The sequence below is a fragment of the Poecile atricapillus genome, chromosome 2 (assembly GCF_030490865.1).
Source record: "Poecile atricapillus isolate bPoeAtr1 chromosome 2, bPoeAtr1.hap1, whole genome shotgun sequence".
NCBI lineage: Eukaryota > Metazoa > Chordata > Aves > Passeriformes > Paridae > Poecile > Poecile atricapillus.
Window position 1 is genome coordinate 78,103,169 of NC_081250.1, and position 26,815 is coordinate 78,129,983.

General features: G+C 37.6%; 1 protein-coding gene across 4 annotated transcripts in view; it reads right to left on the reverse strand.

The window, feature by feature from the left end:
- The window catches only part of FBXL7 (F-box and leucine rich repeat protein 7), a 189,168-nt gene that overhangs the window by 115,000 nt on the left and 47,353 nt on the right, over positions 1–26,815 (reverse strand). Inside the window, exon 1 of one of the 4 annotated variants that reach the window (XM_058832908.1) lies at positions 25,793–25,892. The exons of the other annotated variants lie outside the window; for them this stretch is intronic. The gene's annotated coding sequence lies outside the window, so the exon portion shown is untranslated. Of the gene's footprint in view, positions 1–25,792; positions 25,893–26,815 lie in introns of those variants that run through there. 4 annotated transcript variants of the gene reach the window in all.

Here is a 26,815-nt window from a genome sequence, read left to right on the forward strand (position 1 = left end):
CTCTGTGAGGATGTTGAAGACCACAGTGAGGTCTCCCCTCAGTCTCCTTTTCTGCAGGCTGGACAGACCAAGTGACTTCAGCTGCTCCTCATGCTGCTTCCCCTCCAGATCTTCCACCATCCTTGTGATGCTCCTTTGGATACTTCCTAATGGCTTTATATCCTTCTTATATTGTCATCCAAACCTGCACTCAAGGTGAGGCTGCCCCAGTGCAGAGCAGAGCAGGACAATCCCCTCCCTTGCCCAGCTGGCCATGCTGTGCCTGATGCGCCCCAGAACACACTTGGCCCTCCTGGCTGCCAGGGCACTGCTGGCTCATATTTGACTTGCAACTGACCAGGATCCCCAGGTCCCTTCCCACAGTGCTGCTCTCCAGCCTCTCCTTCCCCAGTCTATACACACAGCCCTACCCCAGATGCAGAATCCAGCACTTGCCCTTCTTAAACTTCATACGGTTGGTATTTGCCCAGCTCTCTGTGAATAAATTGGTACCAGTGCCTTTCTAACTTCCTCATGAGCCTGTGTAACAAAGTAAGGAACATTTTTCCAAGAAGGACAAGTCCTCCAGCTGTAAATGAGGACCTGAGTTTACTATTTACTGCTTACCTACTACTCACTACCAATGGGACCTCCTTCAAGCTAGAAAATTAGTAGAGGGCACAATTGTTTAAAAAGACTACACACATACATGTGTGTACACACACACACCATACCCTCTCTTTCTCAAACATAAAAGCATCTTCAGTTCATTTCTTCAGATACTACTGGAATTAAAATATGAGCATACAGTAATGTCAAAGTTAGGATACATGTCAACAGTGGAAAAAATTTAAATGAGAGTAACACAGCTAAACACCACTGGTCAGGTTTTATTACAGTTATTCAATAAAAAAGTACTGCTTCTGTCAACATGTTTGTCTGTTCAAATAATACATTGCAGCTATTCAAGGTTCAAGTGGTGAAAAGTCCTTCAGACTTTTTCAGATACAGAAAGGTAGCAAGGGAAGCATGAAACACTCCTCTTGGTGCAGAAAGAGATGCTCTCATTTTTTCCTCAGGGGTTAAAGAGAAGTGATGAGTTAATGCTACCCATGCTCTTAGTACACTTCATTACTTGATTAATATGAAATGTCAAGTATGTGGTATTGCTCACAAAGAATTTTAAATATTAATGTGCATAGTGAAGCAGTTTGCTATGTTCAGTGCAAAAGCATTAATGCTAAATACATCAACAAACAAGAAAAAATTATGAAAAAAGGTGCACAAGACTAAGCCCTAATGCTATGTATTTATGCCACATTATTGTGATTTGGCAATTGTATTTTCCAGTGTCCAGAAAAAACTACTACATTTAAGCCTTCGATATAAAAGTTTACAAACACTTCTTTTGTCTGACATAAATTCACACTTTTATGTTGCAGGTTACTTAATATAAGAATAAAGACATTAAGATTAATGCTGCCATGCCAAACAGACACTTTTGTGTTTACCAGAAACATCTAACTGGTTTTGTCTACATAAGTAACCAACATCACCTAAAAAGGAGTCAGTGTCATCTAAAGCATCACTGCAGTAGAGTAACTTGTGAACTTGCTGAACACAGGTGTACTGATACTTGTGTTGAAAGGGATTAGTCACAGCAATATTCAGTTTACAGCTGAAAAAGCAGCCCCAAAACATTTGACAAAATGCCTATATAGGTGCAAAGAGAGAGGTAAGTTCGCTAAAATTAGGGAATAGTATAAATCATGCTTTAGGACTTGGTAAGGCAAGTAAGGTAATCGGAACAGACAGAAGCACCTTCTTTTCTGCAAATGACCACCCATCTTAACATTGACCAAGCAATTTCTTCTGCATTGACTATGACTGAGATTGAATCATATGTTAATGGAAAGAAAGAAAACCCTGCACCAGTGTTAAGAAAGTGCTAGCATGGCTTATAACCTTAACTGATTATCCATGCTGCAAGAATCAGTTCTGATACTAATAACTGCATTTCATGTAGGCGAGGATCAGAAAAACTACTTATACAACTAAGAAGATACAAAATCTTTTTACTTTACAGTGAGATGTCATTTTTAGATGCTACACTAAACTATATTTCTCTCAACAGCCAGCCCTGAAGATCAAAATGCAGAAAGCTAACTGACAGCAACAGAATATTTGAAGTACAGGTGTCAAGCTTTGAATTGCTTAGCAGTTTTTCTTTTGCAGGGTGGAGGGCAGGAATTAAAGCAAGAAGATTTTAATCATAGTTCAGGAATTGCATTTTCTGCATTTTTTTGCATCTCTATGTACTCCCAAATTTGGATAAGGCAACAGTGATTTAGCAGCTACTTCCTTAGCCTGGAGTCTGATCTCATCCTACCTAAGGTCTGTAGCTTGACAAAAGAAAGAAATTACTGTAAAGTAATTAATATTGGAGAAAAAAATTTCACATTGCAGCTAGGAAATGAGAGACCAGAAAAAGAACACAGCAGATCAAACTCATGGTTTTACACAAGATACCCACAACACAGCAAGAAGTCACTTAGCATGTGACTACATACGGGGACTTTGTGATCATCATTTTCAAGGTAATTATGAAGCACCGGAACAGGTTGCCCAATAAAGTTATGGATTAACCATCCCAGGAGGTATCTTAAAAGACTTGAAAGACTTAGGTGCCTAAGGACACAGTTTAGTGGTGGACTTGGAAGTGCTGGGTTAAATGGTTGGACTGAGTGATTTTAAAGGTCTTTTTCAAACTAAACAATTCTATGATTTAAAGGCAAAATGAATAGTGGCATTTTCCCACCACAACTTAATGCCTGTGAGGGAAAGGGGATGAACTTCAAAACCCAGCAACAAAGGAACAGTTATGCATTCCTTTCCCTAAGTATGTTGCTTGGAGGAATGCATCCTCACTTAAGATCTGCATACAGCCCCATACAGCATACAGGACATACAGGGGGATTTCAGCTAACACACATCAACAGAGCACATACAGATTGCTGGCTGGGTTAATCACATCATATACAGCCATGGGATCCTAGATCTGCTTTAGTTATATCTTCAAGTTTCGATGTATGTAGCAACCAGTTTTGTTTTCTTTTTCAGTTTCCAAGAATCAATTTCCTCAATGAGTAGCTAGCTGATTATGTGCAAAAGCCAGTAATTAAACTCAGTCATCAATAATTTAAGTCTTCAGTGTTAGTACAACTATTTAAATTGTTCATCTTTTTCTGCTTCTGAACTACCAAGAAAATTCAATTACCTTGAAAATTTAACCTCTTAAATACTCCTTTGACAGTGAGCGCACCGTATTAAATTACCATTTTTTTTCCTTTATTAAAACCAGACTTGTATGCAGAGCCTATGCAAAATGGCTTTTTCACATTTAATAATTACTTAACAACCAATTTTGTATCTTTGGACCTAATTTTAAGTTTTGAAACCTCCAATATTTAAAGAGTACATAATATGGGGAAGAAAGCTTCCTTTGCATTTCACTATAGAAAATACACTATATATATATATATATATAGAAAATTCAATTCTGCATTCTGCATCTGTACCATAAACCTGATGTAAGCATATTTAGACACCAATAAAACTGTTACAGTGCAGCAGTTCCTCACTGTATCATGGTACTAATGAATAACACATTATCTTCAGTGAAGAAAAAAGAAATTATTTTTTCCTTGAGAGATTTTAGCAATACTTTCTCACAAAGTGATTTTACATTAATTACAATATCACAGAATATCAAAACTTTGCCTGTATGGATCCCCTCAGTTACTCTCTTAAATTAAAGAGGTTTCTTAGCAGTTTGAAACTGTTGCTTATTGATCCTTGAGTGAAAATACACTGAAAAGTAAGTTTTAAACCATTTTGGGTTTATTGAGCAAATACCTTCAAGTCAAATTAATAAAAAGTGTCATATCATATTCAAGGTCTCTGCATTTATTTTTTATACTTGCTAAAATAACATTATTATTTGAAACATTTACATATCATGGATAGTGACTTTCATTTCAAAAGAAACAAAAATAGTACCTTAAGATGCTCACAAGTTTATATGTAACTATGCATTCTATTACACTGGTGTCCCACAATCTTTCAGTTGCTTCACAATTTAATGAAAAGAAAATAACTGGCATTAATAATTTAAGTTTGCTTCTTATTTATTTATTATTTGCTTCTCATTTTCAGGAATCTGTTCATTCTTAAGAGTTGTTTGTGAACTAATTGAAGTGTCAGTAATATTATCATAGTGCAATTAAACCAAATGAAGGTATCTCACCTTTGCCTAATTAAGAGTAATAGATAATCTCAACATTCAGCTTAAGCATAAATCATATGATGCTATCCAAACGAGTCTCCCCTTCTGCCTTTGACTGAGTCCTTTAAAAGAAATATTTGGCCTCAAATTTTAACAAGAACAGCTAAAACTTCACAGTCAACTTGATATTTCACTTTTCAGAAAGAAATCCCCATACCCTCTCTTCCACTTCCCTCCAGCAGAATCTTCACAAGGAATGACACTAGGAATGACACTAGGCACCCAAAAAATGCTGCTGTTGCCCTTCCTTCACTCCCCAAACCCTACTTGGCATGTTTGCTGATAAGTCATTTGCTCATAATCTTCTTGTTAAGAAAATTTAAACTGTGAGCTTCCATCCCCCCAGGGCTGGAAGAGAGGGAACAGTAAACTGGGGAAAGGCTTTTGCTACCCACAACTATGGAACTTTACTGGACTGACCACTGGAGCTTAAAGCTGACAAATTTACCTTCCTGAGTAAAATGGTAATATACAGGAAGGGAGAGACCACAAAGGTTATATAACAAGACAGAATACTGTCTAAGGGAAAGCACCTCATATCTCTATCTCATATGCCTCTATATCCTTAGGCAGCTTACTGTAAAAGCCTACGCCCTCTCCAATTATCTAAAGGAACAATTATAAGGATAAATGTTGCTTAACTTTAGAGACCAGATGATGGATGGGCAAAGAACCAAAAAGTAAGATGTTCAGGTATTATGTAAAAATAATCCACATTCTCTCTTGAAAGATGTAATGTTTTACAAACTAGCTTGTATTGACAGAACTCTAAAAGCAGGCATCCACATTCTGTATGAAACAGAGCTGTTGCCGATGCTTAAACTCTTGTTAAATCTCTCCCATTTTATAGCTAATCACATTTATATAGCAGGCATGAAGCACTCTACAAGGCCCTTGCTGAGCTGTTCTTGTAAATCAAAACCTTATTCCATCTTTCTGCTTGCTGGCAGTGGAGCAAGGTTACTTTTACCATTTATGGTTATAAAACACATCCAACTTTTTCCCCCCTTCAGTTGCTGCCTTTTTTCCACTATTCTTTCCTTCTCCGTCTCACTCCAAGAAAGATATTCCAAGTTCAGCTAAACAACTTCAGAACTCATCTATAACCCTTCTCTTGTCTCCCAGTACATTTGCAACCTCATGAAAACATCTAATGAGAAGACAGTGAAACATTAATATAGTATTTAGGTCAAGAGCCTCCTTTCAACCTCAAGTCACATGAAACAAACAAAAACCACACAAGAACAGCAGGGAGCTCAGAAGCTCGTTATGATAAGTTATCACTATATGGCCCATATGTATATCAGCTCACAAAATAAGGCCCAGATCAGACTGGGGGTGCTCAGAATGACACTTAGTAATCTGATATAAACACTCAGTTCAACATGTGAGCAAGAAGAATGAAGAAATACAGTTAAATCTCATTATTTGGCCCACCTATAAGCAGCCACCACGTTCTGTAATACATCAAGCTTAAGAGTGAGGGAAGAAAATTCCTAGATTTAGATACGCTGTCCAATTATGTCCACCCCTCTCGGCACATAGGGTATTAAACTGAAACAGCCTCTATTTATGATAACCACATTCTGAAAAACCAGATTCAGTTTCTTGTCAGGTCTGGTTCCGTTTTTCCCTCCTCCAACTTGGAGCCAGAGCATCCTGCCACGGAAACAGGACACTCTCTGCCCTTTCACACTCCTCTGCAGGGCACATTATCAACACAGCTCTATAAGAAGCTATGTTGCAAGGAAGAACAAGGATGTACATTGGAAACTCCTGAATTTTCAGCTAGAAAGGACTCCAGCCCACACTGTATATGAGAGCAGCCAGCACACACAAAAATCATTACAGGGATGTTATTACAGGAGAACACATGTCCAGTTACAAAAGCAAAGCAACCCTGCTGCTTAGAAATTAAGTTTTTCCAATGGACATGAAATCCTCAGTGCTTCAGAAAGATACAGATACATTTATGGACTAAATCAGATTTATCTGAACATCAAGAACAGCCTCTGTTTGGTCTCAAACCACCCTTTAAGAGTGTCAGCCTATTGTTTAAAATGTCATGTTCAAAAGAAATTTAAGCGTAGCACATTCTCACATATAATGTCTACAGTCAGACAGGGATTTGCCACCACAGAGAAACCAGAACTGAAAAATTACTGACCTTTAAACTTCATATTTCCTGAATCTTATAGATGAAATGAACAAGCTACAGAAATGGTGATGTACATGTGTACAGAAAAAAGTTTCCTAAGGAGATTATTCCCACATTAACTGGGTGGCTCATGACAACAAGCTGTTTTGTGAACCCAAATCACTCCATTCTTTTTGTTCCATTCTGCCTCAAGCAGAAATGTGCAAGCAATCAGTAAAAATGATGCAACTACCTGCTTATCAAAGGGGTTAGGTTCTTCTGATTTCTGGAAGTATGCCTTAAATAACGCTGTTCACTTAAAAGATGCTTGATTTTGTGCATAATTTATTGCACATATTCTATGCAGATGTGAGCATAAACTGTTGTTACAATTTTCCACCTGGATATTCACAGTGACTGCACAGATTAATGGCTCCATAACTATTACATCATTCTTGACTTCATCCCTTGTAGTTAAGCATATTTCATGAACAATGGAACAGAGGGTAATCAAAGGAAATCAATTTTCAAGGTCGTAAGTTTTTGACACACAGACCACCTGCATGAGGTGCTCAAATTGTCTTTGCATCCTGAACTCAAGGGCAGGATGAGGCAATGGAAGCGTTTGGAGTAAGAGCTGGGTGCTGGACTTTGGGGAAATGGAAGGACATAATAAGAGAAAGGGAGGGAGAGGAGCTATGGAAAACCTTGCTCTGCCTGCAGTAGCCTCCCCTTCCCCTGAGTCTAGCAGGACAAGGTACCAAGAAAATAGGCTATCACCCAGAGAGCAAGTCCGTCTCTTCCCTGGGAAGAGCGGTAAAGAACAATGCCTGTGAAGGCACCTTCATGCTTGTATTCTCTTTTTCATTATTTTCTTGCAGAACTTAACACTATTACTAAAACTAAAGTCACTACAGTCATCTCCTTCCTATTCATTGGCTGTCCCACAGAGAGGTCCTCACAGATGCTACCTTTACCTTCCCGCCAGGGAGAAAAGGTACAACATCCACTGAATCACAAAAACTTTAGATATTAGGTTGCCTGCAAATACTTTCTGATAAGAAACTTCAACAGAGCCATTCTCTCTCATACTTAACATAATTAACCACAGATGAATGCCTTTGAGAGCTCATCAACAAAGACAGAGAAGAAACTTGTTATAACCTTTCAGCTCCATAGTTCCACTATCCCAAATCAAACATGGGATGTTTATTCTTCAAACCGAAGGTCAGATTACAATTTCATGGTAAGATGAATAAATACCTGAAGTAACACTATTAAGTCAATGGAGGTACCCTAGTTTTGCACAAAAAATCTGGTTTATTGTATTCCAAATTGCTAAAAATGTGGTTAACATCATAACACGGTAGCTGAAAGATTTGAAGAAAACTACTTGCATGCATTTTTCTGAGAAAAAAGAGCAGAAGGTTAGATTCTAATCCTACTGTCAACATAGCAAGGGTCAACATTAATATTTTCTTCTCATGTAATGAATTGTCAGAGCTCAGCTACACTGCTGTCCTATTATCTCCTGGGAGGAAGGATAAATTGGTTAATATAGTTCTTTCCAAAAAAAGCCTTCAAAAGCAGAAACATCTGGTATGTTCATTAGTCACTATTTGGCCTGAGTTCAGTAGTAAGGCAAACTACAAACCCCATTCCCTTTCTCTTACCTAGAGAGGTCACAGTAAATGGGAGCCTAGGTTTACGGAAATCATCACTAACTGGAAGGAAGATGGCTGTGAAGCTTACAGATACACTTTGTTTCCTGTTGTCAGCAGCAAAAAAAATGCATTCACACATACAATCATCTAATGGCCATAGGAAGTCATATGATTTACAGGAGACACAGAGATTCAGACAGTCAAAATATTTTTAAATGTGGCATTAAAGAAACCCAGAGTGTATATATATATATATATATCTTTTTTTAAAGTATGCTAAGAGTTAGCTCAAAAATCTAAGCCTACAGCCACATGAAAACTGGAAAGAGTCACAGAAATTAAGCAGCATGAATTAGTCTGAAACAAAGCTAGGAACTGAATCCAGATACGAGAAGTCTGGAATTAACTTTTCTGGTCAGTTGCCTGTGCAATATTGGAACCACACCCTTGTTTTTATATTTAAGAATATGTATGATTCAACCGTAATTCAAGCCTGTCAGAGTTGGAAAATAAACATCAGAGCCTTATCAGTCTTTCTCCCAGGCTGGACTATACTGAACAGCAGCCTAAACAAGACAAAATACTGTTTTTTAACTCATCATTCAAGAGAGACAAGTAAAAATAACATGCATGAGGCCCATTGTCCAAAGAGAGCTGTGTGATGAGATCATTAATGGGGTAGTTTAATCATGTCAAAATCCACAATAGGAGTTTGCAGTTGTGATGTTCAGTATTCTTATAACAGGAGCCTAGACATCCCCTACCAAAGTCCCTAAAACTATGGGCCATCTATCTGCATGCACATAATGTGTTTTCACACCTGATTTAAGATAAAACTTCAGGTTAAACATAGGACACCCAACAATGCCATAATTACATAGCTCTTAGGTCATCACTTCCCCTCCAACAACCCTTAGGCAGCTGAAGTTTTTACATTCAAACTGCCCCAAAGCTGTCTTGACATGACAGAAAGACAGGTAAATGCCACTCCATGCAAAATATGCTGTAAGCACTACATCTGAAATGTCGGTACCACAATTAGGGTGACCACAGAAAATAGTAGGTCTTTGAACAAGCATTGTCTGATCTTAATATCAACTGAGGCAGAAAAGGTCAAAAAAGAAGATTTTTTTAGAATTCATAATCATGGCAAAGGCAAGCTAAAGTTTTACAGGCTTTCTTAATTATATAATGCTTGGGCTCAAAACTATTACTATTGTTTCAGCTCCAGTCATATACCAGTTGTAAGTTTATTGAAAAGAAATTAAACCTAAAATAAAATTTTAGACAATGTTCTTGCATTGAAACCTGTTTGTTTCAACAGCTATTCACCACCTTGTGATCCACTACACACACCTCTGCTATTCAAGCAAGCAGAGTTAAAAAACAGAAGTGGAGGGAGCAGACTGGAATGAGGGGTTGCATAGGCAATTACAAACAGAAGGCACTAGCCATGAACCTGGGAGATCTCCTACCCTGTCCTACGCTTCCTGACCAAGCAAGGTCTTTCACCACTCAGACTTTTATCTTCCTTCCCCCTTCACACACCTGTCTGGCTTCCTTTTCATTCTTACAGATGGCCATAAGAGACAAATACTTCATCATCCAGTGTCTGCTTCTAACTTTTTAGCATTTGGAGGTTTGGAATGTGAATGTGCAAAGAGTGGGATCTTTGCGTCAGGGGTTTTTTTTTTCCTTCTTCACAGGTTGTTCCTGGCTTGCTTATTTTCTCCACTTTCTCAGTCTAAACCACAGTACAGTCTAAACCTCAGTCTAAATATGTGCAAGCAGTAGAGGGATGGCACTGGGAAACTAGGAAACAGTTTCTTGATGAGCTCTAGTACTCCTGCACATGATCCTAAGTTGTGTTAATGGTGACACCAAAAGTTTTAAAGACACAACTCTCATTAAACACAGATGAGCTGAATGTTTCAGGGTTTACAACTCAACATAATTTGGATCAAGCACCACAAGGCTACAGGATTCTGGCAAAAATTAGCCTGACTCAAACCAGGGACTCTGTATTCCACAGCTGGAGAAACAAACAATAGAACATCAGTAAAAATTATAATATGGCTACAAAATAATTTTCTCAGTTTGTGTAGAAATAGTTAACATGTTGCAATGACAAAGGTTAAAAAAAGTTAAATATCAACAGCACATGCTACAGACACACCAAGAAGTGATGTAATTAAACTTCTGTGATTCTTTTGTGCAGGTGTTGTGGAAGTTTTCTTTATGGTTGGGCAGCTTCAACACACACATTTAGGAGCACTGCTTCAGACTGTGAGAAACTCATTTGTTCCTCTTAAAGGTCCAAAATTATATTTCATAATATTATAAGATTGCCACATATTTTGGGGTGGGAGGGGGTGGGGGGGCATAATTTAATCTCATTACTTTTTCATATCTAGCTTTGTCTTGGTTACTAGCATGCCCAGTAATTTAAAAACTAGATAACAGCTATACTTTTTCAGGCAGTAATCTTACTAAAATTGTTAAATATTTCTCTAGACTGAAAAATGGAAGGACATCTTATGGTATTCATTATCTCCTTCTTCAAAATAACTTCAGGGATCTTTAATACTCATTATGCATAATCTGCATTAATGACCAGTTTCACTTTCAGGAAATAAAGTTCTCAGCTTTTGTTGTTGCCATTTGTTTGTTTTTACTTTTTCCTGGCAAACATGTTGCTATATGCCTATAGCATCAATGTAAACCCAAAAGGGAAAAACCGTATCTGGAAAATACCCTAAGTCTACAATTCTTAGTAGTTCGCTGAGAAAACAGATGTTTTGAAAATGTCATTCAGCATCTAGAATTTGGAAGTTAATTCTAACTCCATCAAACTTCACAGCAAGGTTAACACCCCGAGATATACACTATTTTAGTCAGAGACTATAAACTCTGATACAGCAACTAAACACATTTTATTAACTGAGGTGGAGACTCTAACAGGGTTGTAGTGCTTTAGATTTGCCAATTTGAGTTTCTCAGCCAATGTACCAATGTGGTGGGTTTAGCACTGGCTAAAATCACCAGTGCACTTACTCATTTCTTGCTGTGAGATATGGATGAGGAGAAGGGCAAAAAAGACTCAAAACTTAAAAGGTATAAAGAAACTTTATTAACAGGACTAAAAGAATAAGAAGCATCAGAATAAAACCTTCAGAACCTTTTTCCTCCCCCTGCCTGACCTCTTTCGCAAAGTAGAGACAAAACCTGGAATTTTTAAATCAGTTCCCAACTTTACAGTAGTCTTTCATCAGTTCTTGTAGGGAGAGAAGCTTTCTCTTAAAGCTCCTCCTGCCATGCCATGGAGACTTCTCCAAAAGAAACAGCTTTTCATTTCCACAAATATAGCAGCTGCCTGGGGAGAAATCAGCAATCGTGAAACCCTCCCATTTTCACAGCCCTCCTACAGCTGTGTTTACAGGCCATGTCAAATTATGGAGTATTATTTTAAGGATGAGTCGTTCAAAAGCAAAGGTTCTCTTCATCTGTATTCACGATCATCTTTATCTCTGGGAACAGGTCTTCTTCTCTCCCTGGAGGCAAAGGGTCTTTATCACTCTCTCCCTGTTCAAGCTTCTCATGGGATCTTCAGCATCTATTCTGCTTCACCATGGATACCTCTGCTCAGATCTACAGTTTGAACACTTCATCCCCCCATACTCTCTCATGAATTAAAGAAGATATTTCAGTGTATCACTGTCCATCTCCACGGCCCTATCAAGAAAACTTTCAGCCCCATTAGGGCATCTCCTCATTCTCCTTCCATCTGAAGCTTGACTCCTTCTTTACTGACCTTGGTGTCTTCATGTTGTCTTTCTATGTGTCATCACTTTTTTTCTCTCCCTTGAGAGAGGATTGAGGTTTGCAGGTCTCATCTGTGTAGTGAAAGGGTTAATATCTCGCCCGGGCCTGGAGACGGTCCTGAGATCTGTGCCAGGGGCAGAGGCTGGAGCTGTTTATGCTGGATGATTTTTTGGTGGCTGCACTGGGATCTCAGCAGCCAGGCCAGCACTCAGAGGCAGCCTGCCACGGGCCGACGGCTCCCCCTCCCCCTGCCCGGCAGTTTCTGCTGAAACTCAGCAGCAGCAGAATTTCAGCTGAGCCGAGGCCAGCCTGGCCCAGCCGTGCTGCTGGAAAGGGCTTGATGGGTTCCCCGGGAAGGGCTTCGTTCCCCTGGGAAGGGGCCCCAGCTACCCAGCCAGAACGGGACCTGGAGGGCTTCCTGGGAAGGCCCAGCGCCGCAGCAGAGCCTGGCCCGTCCCCACCAGGCCCCGTGGGCCGAGCAGGGGCCGGCCCCCAGTTACCTGTTTAAAGCCAGAAGCAAGAGAGAGCTTTCCTGGTCTTGTCTGTTTTTAAAATGTGGAATTCACAGAGGCAGACCCAGCTTCTAAATGGTTTAATAGATTGTCAATTCTCAGAGATAGCCAGCTACTGGTTTTTTCCAGGCACAGAAGAAGCTCTCAGCAGCTTCTCTTTGAAAAATAATTTCCATGGGTGTTTTTTTCCTTCTTACTAAATATCAATTAATGCAAAACCAGCACAAGGGTACCTCCTGACTTTCACATCTATAGCAAATAGTGATACCTTTTTATATACAGATATTTGCTCTAGCAAAATAGTTTATTGATTTATTATGGATCACACTTTCAACAAAATCCCTGAACAAGTTTTCATATGCTTCACCTAATTCCCATGTACAGGAGAAAGTCTAAGCTCTGTTTTATCTTACATGCTCCTACAAAGACTATTCAACATGTTTCCCCATATGTCCTTTTGCTAGATTTTTTTATTGTTTTAATACCTATAAAAATTGACCCTACAACAGAACAGGTTGAACCTGTGGAATTGAACCATTAAAAGAAGGCTTGCTGGAGACACTTTACAAAACCTCTTGGACACTTCAAAAATACTATCTTGGCAGTTGCATCATACGAGATGTTTTTCCGCCCTGTGATACAATTCAAATCCTGGTCCTCTTTAGGCTACTATTCTCCAAAGGGAAAAATCCAGTATTCTGTAGTAAAACTGGAAAGATTTTATCTTTTGCTTTAGCAGGCAGAGTCTGTACACAGGGTGAATACACTCAGCTCCTGAATGACAACCTATTTCCAGTTTACAGATTAAAACCAGCACTAGGAAAAATACTTGGGGACAAGTCCAACATGAGAGCAGACAAGGAACAGATTTACAAAAGGTCATAAATAGTACCGTTTCATTTTTAGTTCTATTTCACAGCACTGTTAGCTGCTAGTTACAAGTGTATGTACAAGACGTAAGTATCAGTCCTACAAATATCTAGGCCAATCGTTCTTTCCTTCATGACTCAGCAGAGGCACCAGAATTTAGCACAGCCTAGTTCAATGCTCATAGTAAAATTTGATTTATTATTAAAATCTAATTCTCTCATCCACACCAAGCATAGGCAAGATCTTAAACATTTCTCTTTGCAGTAATTTTGTTCTTGTATTCCAAGACACACTTATGTCCTCTTCCTTTCCCAACCTTATACTAGATTAAGGAAATAAAGCTATTTCAGTTATTTCCTTTACAGGTCAGGTTCAATCTTGTATTGCCTTGAAATCACTCAAATCATTACACTTGTAATGAAATACATTCATAAACCCTCAAAACAGCTACCAAGATGCTTCTTAAAGATAAACACAGCTTAAAATACAAAGTACTTGAAATTCAATCTAGCAAGGAGCTCGTATATCATATTTTAATGCTTTGCAAACTAAAGGAAGGCATTTGAAATGCCAAGAATCAACTCTGAAATAACTTCATTTATATGAAGTTGCCTTTTTAAGACACTGTAGTACTTTTTGTCACCTCTATACAAAATAGCATCCTTACTTTAAATACCACAAGTTTTATAGCGTCAGCCGGGATGGCTGTGCCAAGTTGGGTCCCTTCTTGCTTACCAGGATGACTGAAATGCCACCTAAGTGCTGCAGGACATGGACTTCATGGATTACAAAGGCAACTGCCTCTTCTGATACCCGATAGACCACATACATCTGAGAAAGGAAATACCTTTAAAAAGCTCCATGGTGTTAGAAAGTGCAGCAGCAGACAAACGAAGCTATTTCACTCAAGTTTGTTTTGGCAGGTTTTCAACTCTAGTCTATCCTTGCCTTGTATTCACACACAAGACTTGGAACAATTCCATTTATCAAGTCTACCTAGATGGAGCATTAAGTTGGCCTCTAAAATAAGACAGGGACAAAAGGGAAAAGTAACAGAATTCAATACTGGTAACAATTTTCTCAGTATAGGTTTATGTATGCAGGACAAAAAAAAGTAAGGTAGACAGGGGAAAACAATCACATGAAATCTGAAGATACAAAAGACTACTTTTCAAGTCATGCTACTTGGCATAAGGCAAAGTTAACCAAATATGAAAACCTACTCCTGTGCAAAAAGTCATTATAATATCTCAGAATAATTTTTGATTAAGCTAGAAAATACTTACTTCTGTAGTCTAAAGACAGTTGGTAGTGCTTCATGTAAGACTGACAAGCTTCCAGTTATGCACATTATATTTTTATATATTAATGGAATGGCTATAATTACACATATATCATATATCCAGCACACATCTGCTGATGGAAATATAAAATTACTCTGTGTGTCAAATAAAAGCTACACTTCCCTTTACACTGTCTTTCAAGGGAAGCTATATTTTTGCAATACCAATACTCACATTAGATACCATTAGATACTACCAGGAAAGAGTTACTAAATATGTACACTTGGGCATCTATTCACGTAAGATAAGTTTCCCAATTGCTGAACCTCTACAGCAACTTTAAGAAAAATGAAAAAATTTTGGCTAGCCACTATCACGCATTGAACTTGAAAAATGAAAGCAACATCCTTACTCTGTTTTGGAATTTAACTTCGACAAAATTCATCTTCCATTTTATTCTCAGGCATTTCAGTAAATCCTAACCAAGTTATGATCAGTTTTAATTAAGTTAATGGATTATGAAAAATAACTACCTAAAACCACACAAACCCTTTTTACTAGGGCCTGCATTTGGCTTCTAAAATCTGCTTTAGTTTAGCAGACACACCTACCAAATGGCAAAAGCAAGAATAAAAAAACAATGAGAAAACATTGCCACTGGAATGACACCCAAGGTCTTAAAAATTGTCTCTACTAATAAATATATCTTGACTATAAATATAACATGACTGCAATTAATTGTGTAATTTATAAACCTTTAAGGAAGAAATTGTATTCTTAACAACATGAAATTCCCGAAGCAACTCGGTTGAGCATTTTTAAGTACTACTGCAAGATACATGCCATCCTTCCTGCTGTATTTCTGCGTGTTACATAGGTATCAAATAGAGCACATGCTCAAAGTCAGTCTTGTGCTCCAAGCTTTTGAAAACTAATATAATTTAAGTCAGAGCCTTAACTTGATTCAGAGTATTAAACTGATGGATACTTGTTTGTTCAAATTATGAATAAGTTTTTTACATATAGAACAAACTAAAGTATAGATGAGTCATTAATAACACAATTTAACATACACCATTTAAACAAACGAAAACAACCCTCACCATTTTACATCTTGTTACAGTTTTCCTTCATGGCAGGCAGCCATCCTACATCATTCCTGGGTGAGGAAATGGACTGAAATGATAAATGACAGGAGTGGTTTCTAAGACTTACAAGTTCCTTGATTCTCCCCAAAACAGTGCCTTCTTTCAGTGGAGATGTCATTACATCAGCAGTTTCTACCTGGAGGTTCAGAACTTTTACTGTCAATATAAAAAAAGTCAAAACAAAATGCAAAAAAAAAAAAAACGACCAAAACAAAACCGATTGTAAGCAAGGTTAAGTTCATGATTGGACTCTCTACTTCATGGAGAAGTTTCAAGATCTGCAGATCAATGAGTTGACATTCACAGTACATTACTTCAGCTCTGTTGGCAAGGAGTCAGTCCTTGTACAGTCATCGAGAAGAATAGACAATAATTATTACCCTTTCCCTTCTAGGTCCACACTATGTTCTTGATTTATGACTGACAAGTTTTTCCAGTAACATAAATCAACATATTTAGCAGGGAAGCCATGGAAAATTGTTAATTTCTACTAATGTAGAAATTAAACATAGGATTTGTACAATAATCAGGCTTATGAAAGATGGGACAGATAATTTGCAGCAAAACAGCACACCAGTAACTTCCCATCACAGGAGGTCTTCTGTAGAAGAGCTACTATCTCCAGAAGTCTATCTTGGACAACAGGGAGTAGTGGCAAGGTCTCAGTAACACATAGTATAGGAAGACTGCAAGAAGATACTTTTCCCTATGTTAGCAGGATAGACAGAGCACATTTTAACACCTGAACTTGTCTACTTCTGGTGTAGTCAAAGTTTTTCACCCAGAACAATTCAATATTAAGCCATTCAGTTACAGCTTTATTTCTCAAAACAATTTCAATTATCCAAGACAAAAATTTAACTGCTCCTAAACATTTATTAAGCTTCAGAGCAAAGCAAAAGGTAGACCAAGATGATCACTGATGGCATTCTATATTAGATTTATGATGCTGAAGCCCTTTTAGGCGTATGGGAAAAACAGACAAGGTTTGTATTTCCTTCTTCCCATGGACAATATTTGGTGAAGCATAGTTATGATTGTTACTCCAGCAATAAAGCCTATTTTTCTACTTGTAGAAGTAGATTAATTAGTTTATGACTGCCGTTGTTCACTAAGGAATTTCTTTCTGAATAACTGTACAATATGGGATATTATTTAATTTCAGAGGAGACTATGAAAATGCAAAGCCCTTTTCCAGGAGAAAAAAAAAAAGAAAAATAAACAGACAAAAAACAAGCAAACAAACCTACCCCCAAAACAAAACAAAAAAACCCAACAAACCAACTAAAACAAAAAAAAAAAAAAAAAAAACAAACCCAGGAAACAGAAAACTCAAAACCTGGAAAAGGAAGAAAACCTACCTTTTTTTTTTTTTTTTAATTAAATAGCATTCAAGTCTACTTTGCAATTGCACCAAGTTCTGCCAAACAATTCCATTTCATTTTCATCTCCTGCAGGCAGTACTTTCAGCCATGTTTTCCATTTGAAAATGGACTATGTATAGCCAGTATGTGGGGATGTTTTCGAGAAAGCCATCAGCCACTATATATACCTCCAACCCTCAGGTCATCTGAGAGAGCATCAAAGCCTTCAAGATTACTGATGATTTCTCCTGCTGGCTAGCTGAAATCCAGCAGTACAACAGAACTGAGCATTGTCCTAAACCAGTCCTCTCAGCTGAGGTAAACAGAGCGCAGGTCTCCAAACCCAACCTTCACACTGTCCAAAACTGAAGGCTCCAAAGCTCTGTTTGGTCTCAGCAAAGAAGTTTTGATGACATTAAATGAAGCACATGCAGAACTCTGAGGGCTCCACAGAAATTAGTAACTCGTTTGCCTTTAGTCCTATGAATGCAAACTGCCATGAATGCCCTATGGTTCTACAGTCAACCATGGCTTAGCAAAGTCATTTGTCTAGCTATCATGAAAAAAAGTTAAGGAATTAACACTAAGCAACTCCAGCCCAGACAAGCGATGCAACAGAACAGGGCTGTGAATACCAAGTGGCTTCTGCCTCCCATTCAACCAACAGTCCCACTCACCCTCAACATGTAAACCTCAGTGCAGCCATACTTTATATGTCATTGGAGAGGATTAATTTAAGTTTGATTTCCTCTCTGTGTTTGCTTTGGAAGTTTGCAGCTTAAGCAATATATATATGACCAAAGTTTGGCAGCAAGAAGCCCGTAACTATGATGTATATCATTTCAGCCTGGCAAGCATATTCAGAAAAATAAACTGGCAGTGAGGACAGCTTCATCTCACATTCAGAAAGTGGAAGACTGGTGTAGGAATAAGGAAAGGCAATACATTTCCAGGAGGTAAATTTAAGATGGATGGAGTCTGATATCATCCACATGACTGAGGAAACACAGTGCTCAGCAAAACAAGCTTTGATCATGACAGAGGAGGTGGCAGGCATACAGATTTTTAAAGGCCTTTCCATCATCCAAGAGGTTTCCAGTGTGACGGTTACTGGTACCTTCTGAAGCTTGCCAGAGCAGTGGTAAACTTGCCAGGGCCGTTCAAAGAGGTATTTCTGCCACAAGATAGCCAACAGAAAACTAAGAATTTTGCTGGGCCAGTTTGCATGTCTGAGCATAATGCTAGATTGACGAAAACAATAAGTATTTTCGATAATATTTTCCAATGAGAGGAATAGTAATGAACTATGAACTGTACCATTTCCAATTTAAGTGTCACTTAAACATTACAAATTTGTCTCAGCTTTTATTCCAACAACTGTCCATCACAAAAGTTAAAGGCATAGAATAAGATCCTATTCTAGATACATAATATTCTATTCCATGAAGTCATAAAATCATGCTTCTATGATAATACCTCCCAACCTGTAAAACACATTCTGTGCACAACAGCTACATTCCAGCTAAATGCAAGGACTTTCTTTTTAGCTTATTCATGCTGTTTCTGTATAGCTGAACTACATTTGCTCAGCTGAGTTCTCTGGTACCTCCCTGCAGTGATAAGCAGTGAGTGAAGTGAAGAAGGCATTATTGCCTGGAGCAAAATAATCCATCTGTCCTAATACAGACCTTGTTTCAGGGATTTTCTAGCACATAAGGGTTCTTCACTGTGTACAAACTCAAAGTTATCCAACATCACAACTTATTACTGTTTCAATAGTGTACTAGTCTCGTAGCACTTAGATTTCCATGCACCTAGAATTGATAGGTTCCTTTCATCAGACTTCTCAATTAGTCTATCAAGATTATGTTGTTGCTTCCACCAGAAGCTTTCTGTAAAGAGACACAAGTGCTGGAATGCAATGGTCTACATTTTCCTTAATGTCCTGTTTTCACTGCTTAGCCGTCTGTTATCCCTACAGAGGAAACCTAAACCTACCTTTTCAATATTGTATACCATAGAAGAAGAATTTTCAACTTTAGCTTTACTACCTTTGCTATCTTTTAGCATCACTGCTTCCTTTTCCCAATCTAAATTCTGGGCCTTTAGCTTGAGCAGTCCCTTCCCTCCCCAAAATTCAGTTTGGTGTTTCTGTGATATAGAACCAAAATAACTTGTGCAGAAATTGAAAAAAAAATAAAATAAAAACATAGTCCATTCAGACTCAGTCAGAAGCTCAGTACCAGAGCTAAGTATCACTGTTCCATTAAAACTAAAACATTAGACACAGATGAATATGAGTTATCAGGATCAACTCTACAGTCAAAAGTTCACAAAAAAAAAAAAAAGGGGGGGGGAGGGCAGAATAAAACCTGTTTAAAATCAGTTTCCTACACAGTACTTCATCCAGGCCCAAGATCCAAGATTCAGCATGCAATGTTCAAATACCAAGAATAAGACCATGTATTTCAACACCTATATATAAGCTTTTATTTTTTACTTTTAAGCCTTTGCCATCAAGTGATTAATGGTTTGAATACAGCTATCTGAAGACTATCACACTCTGGATGTGTAAGACAACATCATTTACAAGATGGTGCAACATAGTTAAACACCTGGTTTTCCCTGGCCTTGTTCTGTCAGCCTACAATTCTTTCTTGGAGGAAAAAGAGAAAATGATGGTTTTTCAAGTACTTCCAGATGTTAAATGGCAATGGCTCTGACCAGGATACCTGAAGCTTCAAAAGCTCCAGCTAACTTGTACATCCACATTAAGCAGAATCAAATTAAGTGCATCTGGCATGGTAAGCAAAGGCATCATGTAACACTTTGAGAGCTCTGCATAGGCCTTAAACTGGGGGCAGAAGTGTCCTTCATTTGGATGAAATTAACACAGACATGATGTACAAAAGAAGATTTTAAGCCAGCATGTCAATAAAACAGCACAGGAGTCTACAAATTTCCAAGTCCAGTAGAAGATCTAATTCTGAACTGAGCACACCATTACCAGACCACAAACCTTGCCCACAAAACCGGGTCAGAATTGAAAAGATCAAGTCCAAGGAGAAGCAAATTTTTTCTGTTGATATTTGAACCACATTAGTACTGAAAAATACTCAAAGTCAGAACAAAATTGATATTACTTGTTTAATTTTGTAGAAGCAACCAAGGTAACAAAACCTTTCTAGCTTCTGAGTAAACATGCACACACCACAAACTACAGCAATACAGTGTTAATGAGGTGAGGACTGACAATGTGTTCACAGTTTAGCATCCTCCCATGCCAAATTTCTTGAAAATTCCAATACACACACAGATGGGAAGACTTGAAGCTCATCCAAATCTTGAATTTAGTTTCCTGGACACTAGTAAATTAACACAAACAGAAATAAATAACCCTCCAACACAAAAATAGCACCCTAGCACCTAAAATACACATATTTTTCTTGCTACAGAGAAATGTATCAAGACATGAATGGAGACTAGTATCATTAACAGCCATGCACTCTACATCAAAGATGATCTTGTCCTCAGGTTAAAGGAAGCTGACAAACATGCCTCAGATTTTCACTTAAGTGTCAACTATTTTCTTTTCATAGAGGCTTTGTGTAATGATTGATCACTAGCTCCAGTTTATCTCACTATTCCAGTTTGAGTCTTTTTAAGAACAGCTCATGCTATTTTTCATGGACAACTTCTTGATGGGACAAATCCATAGGTTCAATGAAGCTCAGACATCAACTGAACTCCTTCAAAGCTTTGAAGAAATATGGCCTCTCTTAGGACTTCGAAATTAGAGACAATTACTCTTAAATTTAGCATAAAAGTATAATTCCGTCCAAGAAAATAAGCAATGTTTTCAGACTGGTATGTCAACAATTTTGTAGAACCACACTCACAATCCCAAGATAAATGTCATTAAATTTTACGTAGAGTTTATGATTTATCTTTTGAATTAAGGAAGTTATCTGGTTACAAAAGTAAAATCAGATTCCAAAGATTCACTGTGATTACATTTGCTGTTAACTAAATCATCTACTACAAAATGCTTGTTTCTCTGCCATGCACTGGCTAGCTATTCAAGCAAAAGTCACAATTTCCACAAAGGGGCCCAAAGGAAATACTCTGTCCTTTCTTTAGCATCTGAGCCTGCTAACTTTATAAGCATAATATATCATATTGAGCAACAGACAGTAGAACAAAAAGGTGTAGTCACTCATACTGTTAAGTTTTTTTTTTTTTAAATGACTTACCAGACACTATTTTTCAGTTTGTTTTACCTAGTTTTGCTGCTTGCAGTTCCAACTTTATTCCTTTTTTTCTCCTATCAGGCAAATAGTTACGTTTTTATTTAGTTATGGTTTTATTATTCTTCCTTCAAAAACAGTTCAGAATATCACATATTTAAACATGGTTGCTTCAATTTAGAAACAGGAAATGTTCAACAGTAAAAGTTCATGGCATATTGTCCTTCTACATTTATCTTATTTCCAAGATACATGAGAAAATATCTTTTTCTCAGATGAGGATAGATAAGGAGCTGATCTAATATCTCATGTTCTGATTTTTGTGAAATTTGCAGGTTTGAAACTTAAGCAGCATTGAAGCAATTACAGTTCTGAGTTAAAGCACAAATGAAGGATAATAAGTTACTCTAACAGTCTGGGCATTAACTTAATATCAAATTCAAGAGGATAACCCATCATTCTTTTTGCTTTAGTGTTCTGTTCATATCAAAATTGCAATAACCAATAACAAATCAGGACTTGAGATAAATTACATCAGTTCTGAGCCTTGTTTTTTCAGTTCACAGCATGTGCCAGCTAACTGAAAATGGACATCTATTAATAATCATTACATAGTTTCTAACAAACAAATCTCATGTTTGCTTCAGAATCTTCAGTCTTCTTATGAACAATATTTTAAAAAAAACTAGTATCATCACAACAACAAAAAAACACATTAGGTGGGGATATTTTGTGTGTGGTTTTGGGCTTTTTTTTTTTTTTTTTTGCCATATACAAGCACATATGTGAACAGAATTAAAAATATGTGAAAGCATTAACACATCAAGGTGAGAAGATACCAATTCTCCTTCATTCCACATAGCTATTTAATATGATTGGTAAATTCTGAGCCCAGTGACTAAATGACAGTGCTGCTATTTTGAATTGGATACACTTTCATTGAGATTGACATTGTCAGCATAGTCCAAAAAACATTCACATTTCACTAAATGCTATGGGATTAATTAGACAGTGGCAGAAGTGATCATTAGGAAACACTGATGGATAGAAGCAGATTTATCATTCATCTAAATTTCAGAAGAAAGAAAAATAAATATTCCTTGATAGATTTTTCTTTTTCAAAAACAAATTTGTTAAGTAGTCTGCCAAATTACCAGCACAAACTGACACCCACTGATGTCAGCTTTTTTTACTGGAACAAAACAAAGCATATTCAGAATATTGTGAATTTTAGCCAGGTCCAGAATAATCTCCCATTATAACCAGATTCATCAGCTTCACAATCAGTTTCTTTATCAGCTTCACATGTTTTACATGGAAAAAGCTTTCAAAAGACAAACCCAAGGATGGACAGAAAATCCATAATACAACTGAATCTGAGGTACAAGGGCATTTAAAGAAATTTGAGAAAGTTAACTCTACAGGAACAGCAAAGGGAAAATACACTCACAACTAAAATCAGATTGAGCTGTAATTTTGCCTCAGATTACAACAAATTACTAAAGTCTTGTTTTTAAAGTGAAAGAAAAGCAAGAATAAGAGCATTTTCGGAAAGCAGAGTTCAAGCTAATGGTTTATTTCAGTCCACAATAACAAAGGGTCAATACTTTTCCAAGATCGAGCTCATAACATGCAGTCCTATTATAATTTTATCATTTAAACTACACTTGTGCTGGTTCTATAAGGAAAACTACCACAGAAGTCTTTCTTTGACCAAGGTAAATGACTGCTCTGAACAGTGAACAGTTTCTGAACTTCTGGGTGCCACACTAAGTTTTTATTGTTCAAATGGAAGCTCAAACTCTACCTGACAAGGCTTACAAATGTTTATCTTACAGGGTGGAGGTGGGAAATGTGGGTGTGTCTAATAAACAAAGAAATAATCAATGTTTACATAAGCCTAAATGGACATACAAATATTCATGTTAAGCAAGCATCACAGCTGGAAAAAATAATTTCCTCCAACTGTCCACATCCTTGAGATTTCTTACTGTTTGTCTTTCAGAGATTCCCACACAGCATTATTTACCTACAATGAACAAGGTAAAGAACTTCCCACAAACAATGAATACCTCACAGTGCTGTAAAATTTCATTCTCATTGATATACACGATGGAAATGAGAAAACGATACAAAATGTTAGGGAAAACTAAAAGCACTATAGATTAGATTAGGCACTGGTAAACTCCAAAACTTGTTATGATAACTGTGACAAAAATTTACAAGGGAGATACATGACGTATCCAAGTCACTGCAAGCAGCATGCCTGGTTACAGTCATCCAATAGAGCCATCATGCTTCTTCCCACCGACATATTCACATGTCCAAGGCACCACAAACATACCACAAGTAGGTGACATGCCTATGAAAAGTCTCCATACTTCACTTTGTGGGAGGGTAACTCAAACTAGCTAATCTAAATTGACTACACAATCTTGCAAACAAGAATTTATAGTGCATGTCTAAAGTGATCCTGCCTGCCTTCTGGAAAACCTGTGTACCCCCAAGAGGACAGAGTAAGGAAGTAAAAACCTCCTAGCCCAGTACAGATGACTGGTTGCTATGGGCACTTGTTTTTCCCTACCAAAAAAACCAAATCAAAACAACAACAAAAAACTTTTATTTGAACTGTTAATACCACAATTTTACTTTGAGGTTCAAGAGTTACAAACTCCCAAATCCATCATCACAGCTCAAGATGAAAACTATCCTTAAATAAGAAAGAAATACCACAGTGGTCAGTTAGTGACCAGGTACACTGTTACACCACAAGTTATATGTTCAGATGTGGCTGATTAAGGCTAGAGGAACACACAAATGGCAAATCCTCATATTATGTTAATGTTCAGAACAACTTCTTGTACTTTCATCCTAGTCTGATGTAACTGCCTAAACCAATGAGCAGTCAGAATTAACAGGAGCATAAGAATTATCATTACCCACTCTTGAACTGCCATTTTCATCAGCCAATCCTAGTATATACTTCTCAAGGGAAATCTGGGAATGCTGGCAGAAACAAGGAGATGATGCCAACCTTGAGAAAAACACAGTAGCAGGGACTGTGGTACAATAGCTAGAAGTGAACTACAGAATGGCTCAGCAACTCTAAGCTGATATTTCTCTAGCATGCTGCTACTTTTGGCACTGTTGGTGGTATCAGTCTTAAAAATTGCACAGTCATTTGACAAGCTGACATTAAAAGATAAGATACAGGAACATAAGGCAGGATATTTTGTGCAATAAATTTCAACTACAGCATCTTAACAGGGATCACAATGTTATAGTAAAAAAATTTGCTCTTCCAATTTTATTTCATTATTTCAATCAAGAACTAGAACTAATCTGAAAGAACTCGCTCGTCTCAGTTCATAAATTCTGAAAAATGGATAAACCTGACATATTTAAATATGCATTATCAGGTTGTATATATTCTTCAAGAAGTCTTAGGAGACAGTCTAGCATTCAAGAAGGATGGGGTTTTAAATAACAAATGCTAGGCATTCTTCATATCCTTTGAGATGACTTCACTTTTCAGAGAAGTAAACTACTTTAGACAGCTATCATAGGCAATAACTGGAAGAACAGTTAAGTGTCAGAACCTCCCTGTGATAACAGTATTTAAGTAGCTTGGTACAGCATGTCACTTAAAGAATTACATTTGGGATCTTGGATTCCTTAAAATCAGATTTACAGGTAATTGAATAAACTGTAATCACTCCTACCAAGCATCAGACCTTACTTGGAAAAGCTAATGCCAGGTTTTTAAATTTGGATCATTTCTCTTTAACTGTACTGTAAGTGCATTTGCTCTGGTGGGTCTCACATTTCAGGCAGCAGATCAAATAAGACTGTAGTTTCATGTACCTTTCCAATTTGTTCTTGGTATTGTTTGGGCAAGTTTTAAACATTTGGCTATAGCATTTCAGTACAAATTAGCCAGAAAAATGTAAGGTTTCAATTTGCAGGTTTAACCTTGCCAATGTCTCAGCTACTTTTGCCTTATATTTGAACTCTAATTTAAATGCTGATTGTAATGGTATTGTTGCAATTAGCAGAACAGTTCTGCAGGAATGCTGCCTATTAGATAGCAAAAGCATCAATGTGGTTAAGCACAAAAATACTGTGCTTAAGAGCAAGCTCTAGACTACTTTGTACCTTCACATGCTGCTTGAGGTGATTGTATTTGTGTATGCATTCAGATATGTTGGTTAAAGGAATTTCAATAGTGAGCTCTGTTTATTCAGACAAATTGTTTATGGTTTTGGATTTATTAGCTGTTACGCCTCTCAGCCCCCTCTTACTCCTCCTCAATCTTTTTGGCTTAAAATGATTCTGTTTTGGCACATTCTGCAATGCAACATTTCACTTTTCTAGAAAACTCCCCTGCTAGAAAAGTAACACAAAACCCCCAGGAAACTTACCTAGTCTCCAGTTTCACTACCAACTCAAAACAGCCCCAGTTCACTCAAAGCCAACTGAATCTCTGCCCAGTTCCAAGCAAGCAGGGGCAAGTTCAGCCATTGATACAAACTTCTGACACACTGTGGTGTACAGAAAAAGCCTGCTTTGATAGAACTTCAACAGCAGAACCAAGAGTCCAAATACCCAATAGGAGGCTGCAAAGACATGAGGACAGAGGTGAAGAGAATTGGCATTAAAATAATAGGAATTATGCATATATTTGCATTCATCCAGAAAGAATACCTAAAGGTCTTCATATATGACACTGGGTTAATGTTAAATGGTTCTAATGTTAAAGAGAAAATGAAAAGAAAAATAGGAAAAAAACTGAGGTAAGGAAAGATTTCTTAACAGGTATCACATGAAATAAGGGAGGTGAAGAGCTCTTTTTGCCAAAGGGATCATCCTGAAAATCTAGGTAAAAAAACTGCATCTCTTTTCAGCAATAGCCTTTTGCCAGGACATGGAGCTCAGCACCCCAAGAGGCTACACAAATGACTCAAAAGCTTCTGGAACTCTGATACACCAAACATAGCTACCCACTTATTTATGTGAACCATAATACACCGAAAGGATGTCTATTTGTAAACTGGTTCTCTGAGATTTTTATCTCCCTCTGAAAAAAAGATCAGGATTATACTCACCTGAATCTCAGTTTGAGCTGATTCTCTATCAGGAACCATTTAAAATACAAAAAGCATTCAGTAGCAAAGAACTTCCTCCATCTTCCCAATTCTTCCATCACAGTCCACAATGCAAGCACTTCTCTTAAATTCTGTTGGGGGTTAGGTGTCCTTCCTTTTGTTCCTTCTCACCTATAGAATTTTTCCTCATTATTGGTGGGGAAATCTGACTGCTGGTACTTATTGAGTGCTCGAGAGCAGAAAGAGTGAGGCTGGGCCCAGGGGGAAGTGGGGCAGGTAAAAGGGAGGTGAGGGCAGCTGGGGGCTGGTTGGTTTTCTCCAGCTTCAGAGCACGTTCAG